The sequence below is a fragment of the Sphaerodactylus townsendi genome, linkage group LG17 (assembly GCF_021028975.2).
Source record: "Sphaerodactylus townsendi isolate TG3544 linkage group LG17, MPM_Stown_v2.3, whole genome shotgun sequence".
Classification (NCBI taxonomy): domain Eukaryota; kingdom Metazoa; phylum Chordata; class Lepidosauria; order Squamata; family Sphaerodactylidae; genus Sphaerodactylus; species Sphaerodactylus townsendi.
Genome location: NC_059441.1, coordinates 1,010,001 through 1,030,567, shown reverse-complemented (window position 1 = coordinate 1,030,567; position 20,567 = coordinate 1,010,001). Strand labels below are relative to the sequence as shown.

At 48.8% G+C, this 20,567-nt stretch overlaps 1 long non-coding RNA gene across 1 annotated transcript; it reads right to left on the bottom strand.

Moving 5' to 3' along the window:
- Nucleotides 1-4,030: 4,030 nt before the first annotated feature.
- LOC125446139 lies at nucleotides 4,031-18,761 on the bottom strand. Its single transcript, XR_007246373.1, has 3 exons — nucleotides 18,651-18,761; nucleotides 18,039-18,145; nucleotides 4,031-5,303 (listed from the first exon to the last, which is right to left on the bottom strand). It is a non-coding gene; the product is annotated as an uncharacterized LOC125446139 (long non-coding RNA).
- Between the last annotated feature and the right edge of the window lie 1,806 nt (nucleotides 18,762-20,567).

The following is a 20,567-nucleotide window of genomic DNA, read 5'->3' as shown; positions in this document are numbered from 1 at the left end:
AAAACAGGCACATCAGAAAGATCAGTAGCAGGATCCAGTTCCTGGCAAAGTGAAACCCCAGCTTAGCGCCAGACGAGCCTCCCGCCCGGTGTGTATAAAGCCCTTATCCTTGTTGAACCCCATGTTGAAACTGACATTCATGTGAAAAAATACGATGCTTCATGTCCACTGCTGAGCGAGCCTCAAGAGCAGTGCCAGGGTTACACGAACAAAACATTGCATTACATGTTTAACATTTTTAAAAAAGGATTTAAAATCAAAAAGGCATTTCCATGAGAATCAGACATGTGCACACAAATACTTAAAAAAAAAGATTCACAGCTGATTTGTTTTACAGTAACAAGAGTTGCACTCATTACCCCCAATCATTCCCATTTTTAAAGCACAAAGGCCTACACTGAAAGAAACAAGACATAATAAATTATACTTTGCAAAGTTTCCAACGGGAACACTTAAAACTGCAATTTTCCTGTCTGGGGAAAACGCAGCATTTGGTATGGTCCACATACCCCCATGACGGATTGTTTCTCCTTTCCGCTTGCAAAAGACAATCTGCCATCAGTACCAAAGTTGCTTTTTTTTCCAACCCGGAGAAGACGATGGGGTCTATATTTCATGAGGATACCATGCAGCAGTTTATGTATTTTGGAAAAGCGTTTATTAAGAAAAAAAAAGACTGTTTTCCTGAGACAGCTCCAGGAGGCCGAAAGAGGCTCGTGTCAAGCCTTTTTCTTGCCTAAATGTGTATTGGCATGCGCCCAATGTTTCCTAAGGAAGGGATACCATAAGCTCCAGTGTGGGAACCAGGGAACGGCAACCGGCTCAGTGGAAGCAGCATTCTTCGTGGTTGCAGTATTCTAGGATGATTCAGACTGAAATCCTGGTGGGGTTTTCAAGTGAGGTGCCCCCACCTGGATTCCTTACACTGAGGGACAGGAAAAGTTGGGGGGAGGGGGAATCATGAAGTCTGGTAGCAAAACAAAAGCATACCGAACAGTCTACCGCTCATTCACAGACCTCAGGCTTGGCTTTACACATCTGCATACAAAACACTGTCATTTTCCCTGTGGATGTGGCAGTACAAAGTATACTGGATTTTTATTTCAACAGATCTGAAGTCGCTCTCGTCTTCATTCGCGCTGCATCTGTTCAAAGGGAGGTTGAGAAACCAGTTCCGTTCCACTCGCTTACTAGAATAGGCGGAACACAAAAAAGCACAGCTTTGGAAAAATTGCCAAGGTACAGAGTAACCTTAGGTCCCACGACATTAGGCACCAAGCAAAGCAGCCAGAAAGGAAGGAAGGAGGAGCTTGCTCCTCGAAACAGATGGAAAACAAGCAACCCTTCTAAACAAAACCCTTTCTCAAAGGCCAGGTACGCAATGCAGGAAACACACTGTCCTTTCTCTGAAGCTTGAGCAGCATTCTGGGAAGATAGGGATTTGATGGCTTGGTGTTTTTACACCTGTCTTTTAGAGAAGTGGGCAACTGGCAGTTTAAACAGTCTCCAAACTAGATCCAGTTTTTGGGAATGCTCACGGCTGCCCTGTCTAAGCTTGCTCTGCGCCACAAAGCATTGCTTACAGATGCTCCGAAGAAACACAGACTTATGGGCCGCCGCCACTGTTCCATGTCTCAGAAAGCAGAGTGAAAGAAACTCCATCTCTCTACCCTGAAAATCACTGAAAGCTTCAGAAGAAGAAAGGTTGGATTTGAAGTTGCGTGTTCTGAACTAGACAGACATTGAGCTGGATGTATTGAAGCACAAGAGACCCTGGAGGCGAGAATTTTGGAAGCAAGTTTATTTTTCAAAAATCAGGGATGAAAATTAGGAGTCGGATTTCCAGATTAGCCACGAGGTCAAACAAGTGATGGGAATCTTGACAGCGGTGTCAAGAGGAAAAATATGTATTTCTCTCACAGAAGAGTTACTTTTTGAGATTAAGAGAAAGCAGCAAGGCTAAGCTGTCCCAAAACGAAATGGAAAGGCAACTTATTGCTGGCACACTCTGGATCGTGGCCAACAGGCAGGCCATTTAAAATCTCTCCCCCTTCCATACGCATAGTTATGTAACTGGCTATCCCTGCTCTATATACAGACAAGTTGCTTTTCCACGTGAACACAAGCAGGAAATTTACTTCCTGGAAAGCCCAGCTTTTTAGAGGACTAGTTAAGACAACCCCTGCCCTTCACAATTGGTTGGCATTTTCTCAGCGGGCAAAAGGATATTTAAAGATCACCTTGCAGGAAACCTTTACGTGAGGCAGTCGTCTTAATCAAGTAGCATGCATTGTCACTTGTAAAGAAACACAAGGAGGGTGGGAATGCCAATTGCGCTGAGGATGAAGACTGAAGCGAGGCTCCTCATTATCAGAGGCAAAAGCTGCCACCGGTTTAGAACTGGGACAGCCTAGAGCCGTGGTAGTGAACCTTTGGCACTCCAGATGTTATGGACTACAATTCCCATCAGCCCCTTCCAGCATAGCCAATTGGCCATGCTGGCAGGGGCTGATGGGAATTGTAGTCCATAACATCTGGAGTGCCAAAGGTTCACTACCACTGGCCCTAGAGAGAAGAAAATGAGTCATGCTGTTGCAGATTGTGGCACTTTAAAACAGCTCAGTGGCCAAGAAGGGAACAAGAGCAAGAGACAGGACAAGAAATAGCACAAGATTCCCCAGCCGTAGCCCAAAGCTGCATCACAGATGAGATCGTAAGATTCTGGAAAGAAGCACTGGCTAGCATGAGATGGGCCAACGTTTCGCTGATGCTCTGCTTTGATGATGATGCTTGCCGTCCAAAATGATAGAGAGGGGAGTCCTATAAGGGACATGAAACCTCTCCCGTTCCTGCAAGGGCTCCTTATCATCCAGTTTTATTCTGAGGGTCCCAGGCTGTTGTTTCACACATCTTTTGCCCTCTGAAGAGCTCCAAACACAGGCTTTGGACATTTCAACATTCATCAGCCTGATTAAAGGGTAGGGAGTTTCCCATAACGCATATGCACAACTTTGAACTTTCAACCATTTAAAAAAAAAAAAAAACATCCCTACAAATGGACTGGAAGCAAAATCGGTAAGAGATTTTGTATAAAAGTCACTGGTCATGAAGGCCTCAAATGAAACGCAGCCAAACTTTTCCTCCCAAAAGAAGTGTTTAAAATACAGTTTACAAAACAGGTGCAGAAGTCAAAGCGACTCCTTGACAAGAGAAGAACAAGAATGCCAACGTGAAGTGGAAGAAGAGTATCTCCTTCAAATTCAAGTGCCAGGCACTTAGCGGAGGATTGGGAGAGGGCAGAGTTTAATTTGACTGGCGCTTGGCAGAGCCCAACACAGACACGGCTGGAGCTCCTCTCATAGCTTTCTGCATTTCCCTTCTCAAAAGATCGGGCTGTGATTTTTCCTATGATGAAGGTGGACGGGAAGGTTCATTTTAGCAGACAGCGCTGGAAACATTCTAAGTCAGGAGCAACTGTTGTGGTCAATAGCTGAAGAAGAATGTATGTTTCTAAGCAGCGCTCCAAGCACAGGAAGATCATAGAGGCAGTTTCCTTTCCGAGGAGCCAGAAACGTTATTGAGCAAATTCAAATGCTGTCTTGCTGCTGAGCAGAGGGGGTACGTTGAAATTGGACATCAAAAGCCCAGAAGCCTTGCCAAGTCAACATCCACCTATCATACTCCTGGACTTTCTGGAGAAGCTCCCAAATTTGCCACGCTTATCCGGAGCCATCTCCAAAGGGTGCAGAGTGAAAGTCTGCCATTTCCCGCTCAGGACAAATGCAAGGTGGCCAATTCCATTAGCATCGCATTCCTGGTTCTTGGGAACATGTCTTAAGAAGCCCTAGCCCTGCACACAATGACTCTGCCATGTCTTTTTAGGACAGGGGTCTGCAACCTGCGGCTCTCCAGATGTTCGTGGACTATAAATCCCATGGCCAATTGGCCATGCTGATAGGGGCTGATGGAATTTGTAGTCCACAAACATCTGGAGAGCCGCAGGTTGCAGACCCCTGTTTTAGGGCATCAAAAATCTTGGCCAGGACTGAGCAGAGAAGGGAGTCTAAGGCAGTGACAAAAGTTTATCCCAAGCTTCATTTCCCTGCCACCCAAAATGCCCAGCTTTTCCATTTACGCTCATCGTACAACCTGAATTGGCATCTCTGCACCCAGCCAACTTCTCTCCACGCTGCACCGACAGAAAGGCCCCCACAGTTCCAAGCGAGTGAGGTCAGGCACCGTTGGAGGGGAAAAAAACCGCGATGAGGGGGTGTCCACTGACAGCCAGAGCAGGCAGCTGAAAATTCAAGTAAGCTTCAGTGCACGACCAAAATAGGAGGATCTAGAAATCCCAGAGTGCTCCTAAGAGAATCGAAACTGTGCGGGAAAACGTAGTGAAAGGGAGAGCTTTGCACTTGCTGAATACAAGCTGAAGGTGTGTTCAATCATTCAGACCCATGAGGTGGGGGGGGGGACACCCACCCCCTTACACCATATTCATACAACAATGCTTAAAAAAAAAATTAAAAAGTGCAACGACAACCACAGTCCCGTCAGAACAATCAAAACTTCTCCGTAACCATTCCAAGAAGGGAGACATCACAGAAACCAGTAAAATCAAGGCAACTGGAAGATTGCAATTTCTCTTACTGCCATGGAATTTGCCGGAAGGCGACCAAAAGAGGACCGGGTTCTTAGTTGCGGAGGCAACTTTCTCTAAGCGAATCGGAGGACGAGGAATTGTGCTGCCCTCCCGGCGACAGCATCTTCCTTCCGCCACCGCTGCCACCAACTTGGCCCCACGGTCAGTCAAGCTCCTCTGCCAGTGCGGGGGTCGAGGGAATCACGCCGAGAACCAAAAAAAAAGAAAACCAGGAAAAGGGAGGAGGAACCGCAAAGTGCATTCGCCAGGAACGTCCCCCTCCCTTGCCGAATCTTTGCACGGAGAGGAAGGTGGCCAGCCAGCCGGCCAAGACTTCCGGCATGTGGGCCCGCAGTGGCCCGAGAGGATGCAATCCCAATTCCAAAACGATTTTCAGTGAGCGAGGGAGACCGGTGAGGGTATCCACCTGAGTGTTTATTTTGGAATTCTGCCCCCCTTTTTTTCCTCTCTCTCTCTCTTTCTTTCTTTTTTTGGTTTAAGATGTCCCTTGTTTCTCATCCTCTCCCCAAGAGGAGCCCCGTTCAATAAGACGTGGCAGGAACGGCAGGTAAACAAAGTCCCCCAGAGACCTCAAGGAGACGCCTGTCACTTGTGGCGCTGGGAAGACTTCCTCCTTTTCCTCTTATAGAAGCAGCAGCACCTGCAGCACAAAGAACAGAGGAAATCAATACAGGGCCCGCAGCAGGGGGGGCTTCAAGCAAGCCCTCTCCTTCCCCACCGTGGGAATGGAATGAGCTGACATTGTCACGCACGTGCTCCCCCATAACCCATTCTGCCGCCACCCCCCTCTCCTACAATGACTGATGAACTAGGATGGGGGGGCCTCTTGCTCCAACTCTCCTTATTATGAACATTCAAAAAAAATCAGTAGGCATCACTCTGGCTGACAGCTAAACTAGCGTTTCCCTCAAGCAGCTCACGGTCTCTGACCAGCAGGGCAAGGAGAGCTTGCGGAATGGCCTGTTTTTAAAACCAAGCGCTGTAGAAACAGAGGGAGCGGTTCACGTTGTGGGAACCTAACACGGCAGAATGCTGTGTATGGACAAGGAGGACGCTTACAGACACAAACTGGGGCCAACAGCTACTGTGGGAAATCAGAGGAAAGAAGACTCTTTTGGGAGATGCCAGTGAAAGCACAGCCAAGGGGAAGGGCATGCTGAGGAAAGCTGGCAGCTACAGAAATGCAGTTAAGAGACTGAAGATGGAGCAGGGCAAAATGACTGAAAATGGTAACGTGACAACTGGAACAGAGGACTCTGCCTCAAATAAGATGTAGGGTGGAGATCTGGCATTTTCAAAGTAGCAAACAAGGAATCACACGGCTAAAGCATGCTTAATAAGGCAGCAGAGATTTTTACCTTCCAGTTTTACCTCCCAGTTTTTACCTCCATTATTAGTGGATTCGCTAAAGATTTATGGTCAGATTGAAGCCCCGCCCCCCAGATCATTCAATGGCAAATCTGATGGGATTTCAACTTGTTTGCTTCTTGGAAGCTATGGCGACACCAGTATTTTACTGCCCCAAAGAACATGCTGTATTCCCATTTCCCAAAATTATTTTTAAATAGACCATTAAAGACTGCTGTTCTGTTTTGTTACGTATAGAAGAAGAGTTTGGATTTATATCTCCCCTTTCTCTCCTGCAGGAGACTCAAAGGGGTTTACAATCTCCTTGCCCTTCCCCCCTCACAACAAACACCCTATGAGGTAGGTGGGGCTGAGAGAGCTCCGAGAAGCTGTGACTAGCCCAAGGTCACCCAGCTGGCGTGCGTGGGAGTGCACAGGCTAATCTGAATTCCCCAGATAAGCCTCCCACAGCTCAGGCGGCAGAGCTGGGAATCAAACCCAGTTCCTCCAGATTAGATACACGAGCTCTTCACCTCCTACGCCACTGCTGCTTCTTTTATTGTGTCTGGTTTTAGGAACTTTAATTGTGTCTGGTTTTAGGACCTCACAGGAGAAGACACGGTGTTCTTTGATCAATCCTTGCAAGGAGATGCCTGCGTTGAGATTCCGGCAATGTGCACATGCATGAATTTAATCAAAGAGAATCAAACTTTTAAAAAAATCACAACTGACTGCCTGAATACCGAAAAATTGACCAGGAAGCCCCTCTGCCAATTACCCCGAATATGGTTAAAATACCCACCCCCTTCTTTCCACTGAATTAATTAACTGAGGGTCTTCAATATTCCCCTCCCCAATATTTGTGGAATGGGGCTGGTCTTTGGCTTGTCTGACAAAATCTATTCCAAGCAGTAGTTCTCATCCCATATCTTGGTGCCTTCCAGTTAGAGGAAGAAGAAGAGTTTGGATTTATATCCCTCCTTTCTCTCCTTTAAGGAAACTCAAAGAGGCTTACAATCTCCTTTCCTCCCTCCCCCTGCCACAACAAACACCCTGTGAGGTGGCTGGGGCTGAGAGAGCTCCGAAAAACTGTGACCAGCCCAAGGTCACCCAGCTGGCGTGTGTGGGAGTGCACAAACTAATCTGGTTCACCAGATAAGCGTCCACAGCTCAAGTGGCAGAGCAGGGAATCAAACCCGGTTCCTCCAGATTAGAGCGCACCTGCTCTTAACCACTACACCACGCTGGATCTCAGAAAATCAGCTGAGAGCCTTCCAAGAGCCATTAAGAAAAACAAGGAGAGAGAGGCCTTGGCTGTTCTTCACTTGCAACCAGAACAGAGAATCGACCACTGTTGCAGACAACTAGGAGGCACATCCGATGTTCTGGAGAACAGAACTACAACCAAGAGCCCCTGCAAAAACAGGACGCCGTGGCAATAGCCCCCCAGCATCATGCAAGGAAAAGGTAAAGGCCGGGGAAGACAAGAAGCCCCATGTGCTGAACAGACAAGAGGAGCAAAGGCAGCTGGCGTGACTGCAAACAAAATTTGCTACCCAGTGCAATGTTAATATCATAACAGCCAGTTTGGTGCGACTCACGACACAAAATACTGAGAAATGCGCTGCTGGCATTAGCATATCTCACCCTCTGCCTGCGGGTAGATACGATCACATGCTATCTTCTTCTAGGCTGGTGGTTTTTTTTTAAATGAAGGAAGTTTACCAAATAAAAACAAAAAACCTGGGACGCGGGCAATGTGTCAACATAACGGACTGGGTTTCCCTCCTACAGAAATGAGTGGATTCTGTTGATTTGTATGGGAAAGAAAAGAAGCTGCGTGTATCTGACAGATATCAAAATGAGAAGGCGGACCTGAAAGGCACCTCCTAATGCTGGTGGTCTCTGGCTCTGGAAACAGGAACAGTTCTTACTGGGACAGCTCTTACTGCTGCTCCCTCCTCAAGAACAGCTTCTTGGCCTTATAGGAAGGAGAGGCCGGCCTCTTTACTGGCTTGGCAGAAACTTGCTATTCATAGGTTAAGCGCACAGCCACGGAAGCCACCCAGCCTGGCCAAAGCATTTCAAGGATTCACAGGAAGTCTGTGTATCTCAACGAAATAAAGTAATGTAAATTAAGCAAACACAGATACACCAATTCTCCATTGTAAAACAGAGGTGCACGATTTGAATCCTTGATGTTGTTGTTTTTTTAATTTGGGGAGGAGAAGACGAAGAGAAGAAGTGTTTGGATTTACACCCCGCCTTTCTCTCCTGTAAGGAGACTCAAGGGGGCTGACAAGCTCCTTTCCCTTCCTCTCCCCACAACAGACACCTTGTGAAGTAGGTCGGGATGAGAGAACTGTGACGAGCCCAAGGTCACCCAGCAGGGATGTAGGAGTGCGGAAATTCATCTGGTTCACCAGATAAGCCTCCGCCACTCAGGTGGCGGAGTGGAGGAATCAAGCCCGGTCCTCCAGATTGGAATCCACCTGCTCTTCACTACTGCACCACGCTGGCTCTCAGCGTGGGGCAAAACACGTGGCAGAGAAACAACTCAACATATCTAGGTTTCGACATGGTGCATTTTTAATCAGTGATAAAACGAAACAACAGCAGAAGCGAAGGAAGCTCTCAACAGACACGATCTGCAAGACCCCCCCAGGAGAGGCAAAGGTGAAGGCTCATGCTGTGCGGATGGCCTCCGCTGAAAGATGACCCGGGCCGGACGTTTCACAGAACCTGACAACACCAGTTTCTCATGAGAAGCCTGGAGTGGACCCTGGGTGGCCTTCACCTATGAAACGAATGCGTCATGAAATGAGGCAAGACAAACAGAATCGTGCAGGAGGACGGGGCGGACTGGGCAGCTCCTCCCATACCCGTTCCCCCACGTTCACCATCGCCCATCTGCACACAACCACCCTGGGCCACAGCAGCTATTGGGGGAGGCAGACTCTAATGCAGGAGTCTGCAACCTGCGGCTCTCCAGATGTTCAGGGACTACAATTCCCATCAGCCAATTGGCCATGCTGGCAAGGACTGATAGGAATTGTAGTCCATGAACATCTGGAGAGCCGCAGGTTGCAGACCCCTGTGCTAGAGCATACTCTTGACCTATCAAGTTCAGCCTTGGGTATTCAGACTGGCAGCGGCTCTCCAAGGTATTAGGTAGAGTTCCTTCTCGTCACCTGACCTTTCACTGGAGAGACCAGGGATCGAGCCTGCAAGCTGACTAACGGCCAATGGGATGAAAGGGTTACCATCAAGTGCAGGGGTATACCGCCCAGGGGGACATATGGGGTCAAATGTCCCCAGGCTGTGGCCGTTTAGTCACGTGGGGGTGGTGGAAAATGGCCCTCACACCCTTCCTCCTCCCCCCCGGAAGAGATGACCTGGTGCAAAAAAAGTTGTTCGGTCGTGGTGGGGGAGGGCGGCTGCCCACTGGGGAGAGGGTGGGTGGCAGTGGAAAACTCAGATTTTGCACTGGGCTACATTTTCCCTAGATACGCCTCCAGCCAAGTGACGATCCCCCTACATGACAAAATGGTACACCTGACAGTTAGTCACATCGTGAGCTGTGCAGAAGAGCCGTGACATAAGAAGCGGTGACTCGAGAGCTCACTGTATGGCAATACCTTGTATGCATATGAAGCTGTTTCATACGGAGTCAGACCAGCAGGCTGCCAGGGCCAGTACTGGATATTCTGACTGGAAGCTCTCCAGAATAAGACATACACCCACAAACCGTCTTGGGCAGGGGTCTGCAACCTGCGGCTCTGGAGCCACATGCGGCTCTTTCAGCCTTATACTGCAGCTCCAAGTGGCCTGGAGGTCGGAGGGTAGCGTGGGCGTGTCCCTCCAGCCCTCCAGAGCAGTGCTGGAAGGAAAGGTGAGTTGAGGGGCTGAACCAGAGGCGGCTCCATGCGTGAGGCCACCGCTTTTCGCGCCCCTCTACTCACCTTTCCCTCCAGAGCAGCTGCCATCTCCCCTCTGCCATCCCTGCAGCCACCATCCCCCCTCTGCCGCACAGAGCAGGCAACTGCCTGCTCCATCGGGCAGAGGGGGTTTCCCTGCCTGGCGCCGCTGCCTCCTGCAGCGCGAAAGGCAGCGGCACCAGGCAGGCCATGACCGCCATCCCCCCTCTGTCCCACAGATGGAGCAGAGGGGGTTTCCCTGCCCAGTGCCGCTGCCTCCCGCAGCATGAGAGGCAGCGGCACTGGGCAGGCCACAGACGCCATCACCCCTGTGCCCCACAGCGCAGGCAACTTCCTGCTCCATCGAGCAGAGGGGGTTTCCCTGCCCAGCGCCTCTGCCTCCCAGCACTGGAAAGAAAGGGGAGTGGAGGGGCCGAACCGGAGGCAGATCCGTAGATCTTCGGGGCTGTGGAAAACGGGTCCAAATGGCTCTTTGGGTGGTAAAGGTTGCTGACCCCTGGTCTTGGGTATAGGAGGGTATAAACTAGATTGCAGGTTTGTTAATATTCAGTGTTCCATAGCTTACCACATTGATCTTTTTTTTAAAAAAAAAAAAAACCAGATAGCAAATCTAACAAAATCAACTTTTGTTTTTCCCTTTCAGAAAAAAAAGAGGGGAACCCATTTCAAGGCACCGGACAATGTGGCAAGATGATGCCTGAAACCCTGGTCTTCAGTCTTTCCAGACTTGGGACCCCCCGTTGCCACAAATAAGTCACGTGATGAGAAGTCACCTAGCGTCAGGCCCCAGTGTCAGAAAGACCAGGAACCAGAACTGTGACCTCAGTGGGGTCGAGTCCAGGACCGGAGGCATCTGACTGGACAGCTTTTGTCATGAAATCCCAGTTCTTCCAAAGGTTCCTCTCTTCCACAAACATACCTGGCTCTCTAGAAAAAAGGCTACCATTTCCTCCCACTGGAAGAAACTGACTTCTTTCCTCTCTCTTAAAAAAAAACTGGCACGGTCAGTCTAGGACGTGGCAGGAACCATGAAGTTGCTACTTCCTGCATCAGGACAAGTATGGTGGATCTCCTCTTGGTGCCATGTCTGCGGTATCCTGACCTCTCCCCACAACGAGCTACCCTGCCTCTGTAATGAAGAGGCTTCAACGCTGCCACCCCTCTTCCCCAAAACTGCAGGATATGACTATTTGCATCTGCAACTACCCAGTGGATCTGCATCGTCCATTATGCAACAGGTTAAAGATTCTCTTTCTTCCTGAGGACTTCCTGTTCGCACACAGCGGACCTCCCCAGCCATGGCGAAACCAAGGTAAGCAGTCTGCCAGTCTCAGCTATATCAGTCATTGCAGTGTTGCAAGGTAATGTAAAGGCTTGAAAGAAACTGCCCAGTGGTCAGAGCAGGAGTCCTCAACGTGGTGCCTCTGGGTACCATGGACACCTTCTCTGATTTTTAGAAAGTGGGTGGGGCCGGATGGGGCTGTTGCCCAGAAAGGCTGCTGATTGGCCATTGGAGATTTGATTGGCAGTGCAGATTTTTTAAAGACGAGAATAAGAGTTTTGAAATTATACTCCACCTTTCCCTCTTGTAAGGAGACTCAAGGTGGCTCACAAGTTCCTTTCCCTTCCTCATCCCACAACAGACACCTTGTGTCTGAGAGAGCTCCAAAGAACTGGGACTAGCCCAAGGTCACCCAGCAGGAATGTAGGCGTGCGGAAGCCCATCTGGTTCACCAGATAAGCCTCTGCCGCTCAGGTGGAGGAGTGGGGAATCAACCCCGGTTCTCCAGATTAGAATCCACCCGCTCTTAACCACTACGCCACACTGCTACCACAGCACAAGCATCTTCTCTCCTGAGATGCTTGACCATAAATTAAAGTCTATGTTGTTGTTTATAAAAAGAGGGAGAAGTACAGGTCCATGTACAAGAACAGGGCCTCATCCATAAATTCCCCCGGCCCCAACTCCCCCATCACTGTCTGGGCTTCATCTAGCCAACCGTCACCTACTCTGATTCACTCCCCATCTGCGTGGACTACAGAGAGCGACTCACCACAAGTTGAGTATTTTCAGGCAGCTACAGAGAAATGTGAAGAGAGGGGGAGGGGAAAAAGGAAAGAAAGACAAATAAAAACACATAAAAAAGGAGGAAGAGCCATTTATCGTTCAGACGTGAGATGAGGAAGCATGGCATGGCGAGTCATGCAAGCATGCAGCGTTGCTTCTGCAGCCGCCCGCCACGGTCTACCCGCCTTGTCTGGTTCCACCTGAACCTCCTGCAGCCGGCTTGGGAAAAACACCACGACTGGCTGGTTGCAGAGATAAAAATGAGACCAAGCTTTCCAGACAGCCCAAGACAAAACTATGCCGGGGCACCAGAATATCACTGTTAAAGGGAGAGGGCTTTGAAGGGTGTTTAGCCATGGGAGCAGAAGAAATGTCTAAAAGTGGGTGCTGTGTGGTTTCCGGGCTGTATGGCCGTGTTCTAGCAGCATTCTCTCCTGACGTTTCGCCTGCATCTGTGGCTGGCATCTTCAGAGGATCTTCAGGAGAGAATGCTGCTAGAACACGGCCATACAGCCCGGAAACCACACAGCACCCAAGTGATTCCGGCCGTGAAAGCCTTCGACAATACAATGTCTAAAAGCTTCAGAATAGAGCACAAGTTTCCAAGGTAATGCTAAAGACAGCTGCGAAGGGCCTCGGGGAAAAGGCCTCGGGGCTTTGACGGGACATGGCAGCTGGTCAAAACTCTTTCCTTCTACACCCAGCTGAGAAGGAAATTAAAAGCTAGGGTAGTGTGGGTTTTCTGGGCTGCCTGGCCGTGTTCCAGGGGCATTCTCTCCTGACGTTTCTCCTGCATCTGTGGCTGGCATCTTCAGAGGATCTGATGGTAGTAAAGCAAACGGAGAATATATACCTGTGGAATGCTAAGGGTGGGAGAAGAACCATTTGCATTTGTTAACAAGTGGCACTTAAAAGGGCACTTTTAACCAGTGTAAATCGTTCTTCTCCCACCCTGGACATTCTACAGGTATATATTCTCCGCTTGCTTTACTACCATCAGATCTTCTGAAGATGCCAGCCACAGATGCAGGCGAAACGTCAGGAGAGAATGCTACTGGAACACGGCCGTACATCCCAGACAACCCAAAACACCCTAGTGATTCCGGCCGTGAAAGCCTTCGACGATACATCGAAATTAAAAGCGCTTGTGATCCGAGGAGGCGCTCTCCCCTCAGGCCGGCCCAAATGCTTTGGGAGTGGTCAGACTTAAGGCAACCATGGCTACCTTGTTATTTAGCTATCAGCATGTTCTGAGAAGGCAGAAGGAATAGTCTCCTTGCCTGGTGGGGGCTGACAGGTGGAGAGGGCACAGATGACAGAGAAACGACGGGAGAGTCAGTGGAAGAGCAGGGCCAATGAAAGCTTTGCAAGGACCGGAAAAAAAGCAGAGATGGAGAGTCTAACACAGTGGTTCTCAATCTTCCTAATGCCACGATCCTTTAATACAGTTCCTCATGTTGTGGTGACCCCCAACCATAACATTATTTGTGTCTCGGTTCCTAAGACCATCGGAAATATGTGTTTTCCGATGGTCTTAGGCGACCCCTGTGAAAGGGTCGTTCGACCCCCAGAGGGGTCATGACCCACAGGTTGAGAACCACTGGATGGACTAAAAAAAGAGAAATGCAGTGACACAGTTAAGGAAATGTAAACGCATTTACGGAGATGAAGCCGAGAGAGGACAATCTCTTCATAATCGGAGCTGGGCTTTTCCAGAGGAACCGGCCAGCAAAGAGAGGACAAGGGTCTCTAATATCATGAAACAGAGGCGGGAAGGGGCAGATCTCGGATCAGCAGAAGAGAAGGCCAGGCTGGCATTCAAAGGGTTAAACAAGGGAAGCATTCAAGTGACCCCAGGTTTACAGCCATGGGGATAGGGGTGGAATACTAAACCCCTCCAGGAGGCAGAGTCAGGAAGAGGATACACGCACACAGGAAGCTCCCTTCTGTTAAACAGGGGTCTGCAACCTGCGGCTCTCCAGATGTTCATGGACTACAATTCCCAATTGGCCATCCTGGCAGGGGCTGATGGGATCTGTAGTCCATGAACATCTGGAGAGCCGCAGGGTGCAGACCCCTGTGCTAAAGCATACTCTTGACCTATCAAGTTCAGTCTTGGGTATGCGACTGGCAGCGGCTCTCCAAGGTATTAGGTAGAGTTCCTTCTCGTCACCTGACCCTTCACTGGAGAGACCAGGGATCGAGCCTGCGACCTTCTGAACGGCAAGCAGGTTCTCTAACACTCAGTTCCTGCTCCATGACCAATAGCGCTATTCTCATTAAGATGCTCAAGACCACAGGTGTCAAACTCGCGGCCCTCCAGATGTTATGGACTACAGTTCCCATCATCCCCTGCCAGCATAATGTAATCCATAACATCTGGAGGGCCGCGAGTTTGACACCTATGCTCAAGACGGACAGGGCACGCAGGAGAAAGCCTCAGCAAAGGAACCAGAAGCGGGAATTGTTCAGAAGCTGAGAGCCTGGGTGAAAAGAGGGATTTGGGAATGTAATAGCGTTAAAAATAGCAAGCCACAAGAACACAGCAGAAGCAGGTGGAGCAAACAGCCAGGTTTTAACAGGCAGCCGGGGCAAAGTAATGAAAAATAACAGAGTGAGTGACAGCGATAAACAGCACAATATGAAGGTAAGGATATACAGAAGAGCCTCAAATGTGGTGAGTGTATTCCTTTACTACCCTCGGTTTCACATTTCTTTGCCAAATCAGCTTCACCATACTGACTCTTAGGCCCCTTCCGCACATGCAGAATAATGCACTTTCAATCCACTTTCACAACTGTTTGCAAGTGGATTTTGCTGTTCCGCACAGCTGCAAAGTGCACTGAAAGTGGATTGAAACTGCATTATTCTGCATGTGCGGAAGGGGCCTAAGAGTCAGTGATGTGAAGCTGATTGGGCAAAGAAATGTGAAACTGAGGGTAGTAAAGGAATACGCTAAAGGCAACCAAAGGAGATTTGGTGTGGAAAGGGCTGAAACGGCCAGATCTCAGATCTTTCCCAACGTCTGCCACCTGAGAGAACCTGCAACCGGAGATGCCACAGACTGGACTTTGGATCTTCTGCGGGCAGAACAGGTGCTCTACCGCTGATCTGTAATCGCCAAAAGAGCACAAGGTGATCAAGCGGGAAGGCCACGTCCTGATTAGAAAGAAAAACTGAACACAGTTTCTTGGCTTTGCAAAAGTTCAGTGCCCAAGTCGACAAACTCACAAGTACATAAAAATTGATCGCCCAATCTGATCTTTGCACAAGAAGAAGAAGAAGAAGAGTTTGGATTTATATCCCCCTTTTCTCTCCTGCAGGAGACTCAAAGGAGCTTACTATCTTCTTGCCCTTCCCCCCTCACAACAAACACCCTGTGAGGTGGGTGGGGCTGAGAGAGCTCCGAAAAGCTGCGACTAGCCCAAGGTCACCCAGCTGGCCGTGTGTGGGAGTGCACAGGCTAATGTGAATTCCCCAGATAAGCCTCCACAGCTCAAGCGTCAGAGCAGGGAATCAAACCCAGTTCCTCCAGATCAGAATGCACCTGCTCTTAACCACTGCACCACTGACTACATTAGAGCAGAGGGACCATGATTGGAGGTGGGAAATTAGCACCTGTAGTGAGATGAGAGCCCTCTGTCCCTATTCACTTCAGGGAGGTCCATTATTCTGGACTTGTATCTCACACTGTCATTTCCCATTGAAGTTTTCTGTGTCTGAGGAAGCCCTTTGCAAGCATTCTTTGCAACAAACCTCCTGCCTTCTGAGTGGAATGTCAAGACTTAGAGATCTTCGTTCCTACTAGTGTCTGAAAACTTAAGACTCTCGAAAGCTTATACCCTGAAACTCTTATTGGTCTGTAAAGTGCAACAGGACTTGAATCTAGCCACCCTCTGAAATTCAATCCTCAGCACGCATGCATGAAATTATGAAGATTTAATTCACAATAAGCATGCATAACTTGTGCTGAGGGTCAGCAGTACGTTCACCACAAGAGAGTTTCCTCAAGGTCAGTCTTGGCCTTTGAATTGTTGGGAAGGTGACCTCGACTGAGCTTAGCTGACGTTGCGCTATCAGAGCCAATAATTATTTTAGAAACCTTTTTTGCGTAGCAGTGTGCTTTGGGAAACCTGTTCCCCAGAGAGATTTGCAAATATTGATACTCAGCCTACAGGAATAGCATTTGCTGGAAGCCGGTCCTACTAGTTGCACAAGGATTCAGAGGCAGTAGTCAAACTGGAGAAGAAGAAGAAGAGTTTGGATTTATATCCCCCCTTTCTCTCCTGTAGGAGACTCAAAGAGGCTTACAAACTCCTTTCCCTTCCTCTCCCCACAATAGACACCTTGTGAGGTAGGTGGGGCTGAGAGAGCTCTGAAGAACTGTGACTAGCCCAAGGTCACCCAGCTGGCATGTAGGAGTGCGGAAACACTTCTGGTTCACCAGATAAGCCGCCACAGCTCAGACGGCAGAGCAGGAAATCAAACCCGGTTCCTCCAGATCAGAGTACACCTGCTCTTAACCACTATGCCACTGCTGCTCTATGGGAAGAGTCTCACAGCCTAAGACTGTATTCCAGCCTAAAACGGACAAAAACTAAGCCCTCAACTGGGAAAGCACATATCAGGTTGGCCCCAACCATTTATTTGTAAAACACCTATTTTCCCTCTCCACCTTAACTGCCTCTCCAAAACTGAAGGCAGTTACAGGGATTTAGCAATGGAGACGGAGGCAAAACTCAAGGAATACAGCAACAGCAAGCCAGCAAGTGATCCTGTGCTGAGGCCCGACTCTAGATTACAGGTAGATCTGCTTTTCTGGCATGCAGGTAGGGATCATCTCAGGCTACATTTCCCCAGGAGACTGAGGATCATGATTTTTGCCCTCAGGGTCCACCCAGTGCTACTCTGATCACTGAAGGACGTTTGTTGCAGACTGAGTCGGTTAAGAAGAAGAAGACGAGTTTGGATTTATATCCCCCCCTTTCTCTCCTGCAGGAGACTCAAAGGGGCTTACAATCTCCTTGCCCTCCCCCCCTCACAACAAACACCCTGTGAGGTAGGTGGGGCCGAGAGAGCTCCGAGAAGCTGTGACTAGCCCAAGGTCACCCAGCTGGCGTGGGTGGGAGTGTACAGGCTAATCTGAATTCCCCAGATAAGCCTCCACAGCTCAAGTGGCAGAGCGGGGAATCAAACCCGGTTCCTCCAGATCAGAGCACACCTGCTGTTAGCCACTACGCCACTGAAAAAGAAGTTTTCATGCCCTGAACGCGCAACCCCTTTGCGGAATTCCTCTCCCTATGATGGTTCCTAAGCAACACGCCCAGCTTCTTTATAAAGAAAAAGGAAAGGACCGGTGACCTCCAGGTGAAGACCCCGCATCGGGATTTGTGAAGAGGTGACAGAGTGTGAAGAACGCCACCGGATGAGAGACTGAAAGTGACAGCTGAGACATTAAACTTCTTTAGCCCCTCACCGACACACAGTTTCTAACACACAGCAAGCGATTTACAAAACAACACGTAATTTCTGTGACGACCCCAAAGGTTACTTACAGTCCAAGAACAATTTTTGCAAGTATGTTACAGACCAAAGCCACTCACCCACAGGTTTTAAGTCTGAGAGGGTAAAAGGATCCCCGGCTTCTAAAAGATGCCTGTATCCCTAGACAAAAGCTACGCTAGTTATGTAATATATTGAGCTACGGACAGGTTCGGTTAGAGAGAGTTTTACTGAAGAAACTACAACATGGCACTTTGCATATCCTTCTGAACGGTGTCCGTCTAGCTCGCAATGCATGCTGGGGTCAAAAGTCACGTTTATCTAGGCACGGCAGGTGAAAGGCAGCTCTAACGTCACCAGCACTGCTGTGACCGTCATGCAAAAGAAAACAAAACAAAAACAAAAATGGAATGTTTGAGGGCAAGGTTATGGATGTAGGCGTCAAACACAGGGAAACACGAAATGTTTCTGACGCACACAAGACGGCATAGAGGGAAACTTGCTTGTGCGGCAGACATACTTAGCTTCCTCCACTACTTCCACTTCGGTGCGCTCTGCAATTTGGGTATTGGAAGGGACTCCTGGCGGTTCGTCGATGTTCAACTCACCGTTGGTGGAGGTTATCACCTGACGAAAAGCACAAGAGAGAAAGAAGACGCCCACGTTAACGCCGAAAGTTTGCCAAAGTGACACGGGAGTGTGCGAGCCCTTCAAAACACAGGCTGCTGCGTGACCAGGAAAATGCTTTTCAACTATTCAAGAACTTCCATTTCTCCCTGTCAGTACGGCTTGCAGCTCCACTGATCCCAAACTATGTTCGCTGTTCTCTCTGATACCCATTCAATTATTCATGAAGCTTTGCACTAATATAGTAGATTTGTAGCTCACACAGACAAGTTCCGTGCAAAGCTGATTCAAAGGGTTTCATGCCCTTTTAGTACATTTTTTACTGCAAAAGAGCCTAGCAGAAGCCTTTTGGTAAGCAAAACTGCAGCGGGAGGGGACGCTTTTGAGCAGCGGAGTTGCTTAACTCTTTCTCCGTACTCAGAATCATAGAACCGTAGAAGCATAGAGTTGGGTTGCTACCAAAAGTTGCTACCCAAAAGCTGCGTGGAATTGGGGAGGGCAATACCTGGACTGATCCCCCGTGCCGTTCTGAAGCCAGGTGAGTTGCCAGGAACAAAGCATTGGTCTGCCGCACCGGCGGGACTTCCCAGTCTCCTCGGCGTTCTGATGCAGCCTGCAGAAGCGGTTTTGGTGAGCGAGAGAGCAGAAGACAGGAGGAAAAGTAAAGGCCAGTTGAAGCAAAGCAGAGTTTCCTTTTCAAAAGCCCGTAATCAGCTCATACGGAGGACGAGGGAAAGGGTGGGAAAGCAGGCGTTTTAAAAGCGTGCAAAGCGGTCGACTGCTAGGATGAGTGTAACCCTCTTCGCTCTTTGCAGCACCCGTGTGAATTTGATCTCATCGCTAATGGGAAAGATAAAAATGTCCAGAGCAACCCCCAGCCCCCAAACCTTTAAAAAATATATATATCTGCACAGATAAATAGACAGGTTTAAAAACAAGCACATTTACATAAAACTATAAAATATCGCAAGGACTTCTGGCACATCATATCTCCATAATCTTTACATTAACCCTGGAAAGTTGATCAGTGCTATTAGGTATTCCCATACTGAAAGGGCGGAAGTACCCTGTTTCCCCGAATATAAGACATCCCCGGAAAATAAGACGTTGTAGAGGTTTTGCTGAAGTGCGAAATATAAGGCATCCCCCCAAAATAAGACGTAGCAAAGTTTTTGTTTGGAAGCATGTCCAACGAACAGAACACAGAAAAATAAGACATCCCCTGAAAATAAGACATAGCGCATCTTTGGGAGCAAAAATTAATATAAGACACTGTCTTATTTTCGGGGAAACACGGTAGAAAAACAACGGACACAACTGAGCCCCCCCTTGAAGAAGAGTTTTGAATTTATATCCCCCCTTTCTCTCCTGTAGGAGACTCAAAGGGGCTTACAATCTCCTTGCCCTTCCCCCCACACAACACACACCCTGTGAGGTGGGTGGGGCTGAGAGAGCGCCGAAAAGCTGTGACTAGCCCAAGGTCACCCAGCTGGCGTGTGTGGGAGTGCACAGGCTAATCTGAATTCCCCAGACAAGCCTCCACAGCTCAACCGGCAGAGCGGGCAATCAAACCCGGTTCCTCCAGATTAGAATGCACCTGCTCTTAACCACTACGCCACATGCTGAGAGGTCATGGCTGAGGAAAGGTCTGAGCCAGCCCTTACCTGGTTCACAGCTCAGTACATAATGTAAAAGTATAACATTGTAACGATAAGGAAGTTGTCCTTATACTTATTTTAGCTACAAAACGACTTCAACCCTAGATCCAGCTCAATGAAAAATTCCTAGTGATTTTCTGGGGATTTATCAGGGAAAAGCATGTGCAGAGAGCAGAACTCTGAGCCCCAAACTTTATGAGATGGGGGTGCTGTAAACAGAGGCAGAGCTAGTGTCTTGAAAAAAATTGCCAATTGATCGCATGCGCCTGCCACTCAAGAGTGGTTGCCAAGCAATGATGTGCCAACACTGTGATTGCAGTTGGGAATCTTGGGACCATCACCCTTGCCCGGAAAACATGAGCTCATTCCCCGAGCCGGAAGACATGACTGAGCTAAAAGACAGAAAGAATTCCAGGAGGCAAACATTAACCAGGTTATGCTGCAGAGAAAGACACAGCGCTTGGCCACGGCTGAGGGAGCTGATCAAGTCAAACGGGTCTCTTAGAGTTTGTTTATTCAAATCATTTACGGGATGCCTTTCCACTCAAATAAGGTCTGTAAGGCAGCAAATAAAAGTGAGTCCAATTTGAAATCAAAGGAAAGCAGAGCACGAACGACCATTTGGTTCATGTCCAGTGAGAATGCCTTCCTCTCCTTTCTGAGATTGTGCTTTGCCCCTGATCACAAAAGCTATCATAACTCCAACTGGCAAATCTTCTTGCTACTAGTAGCTACGGTAGGACCAAGCAGATAATTATGAGACA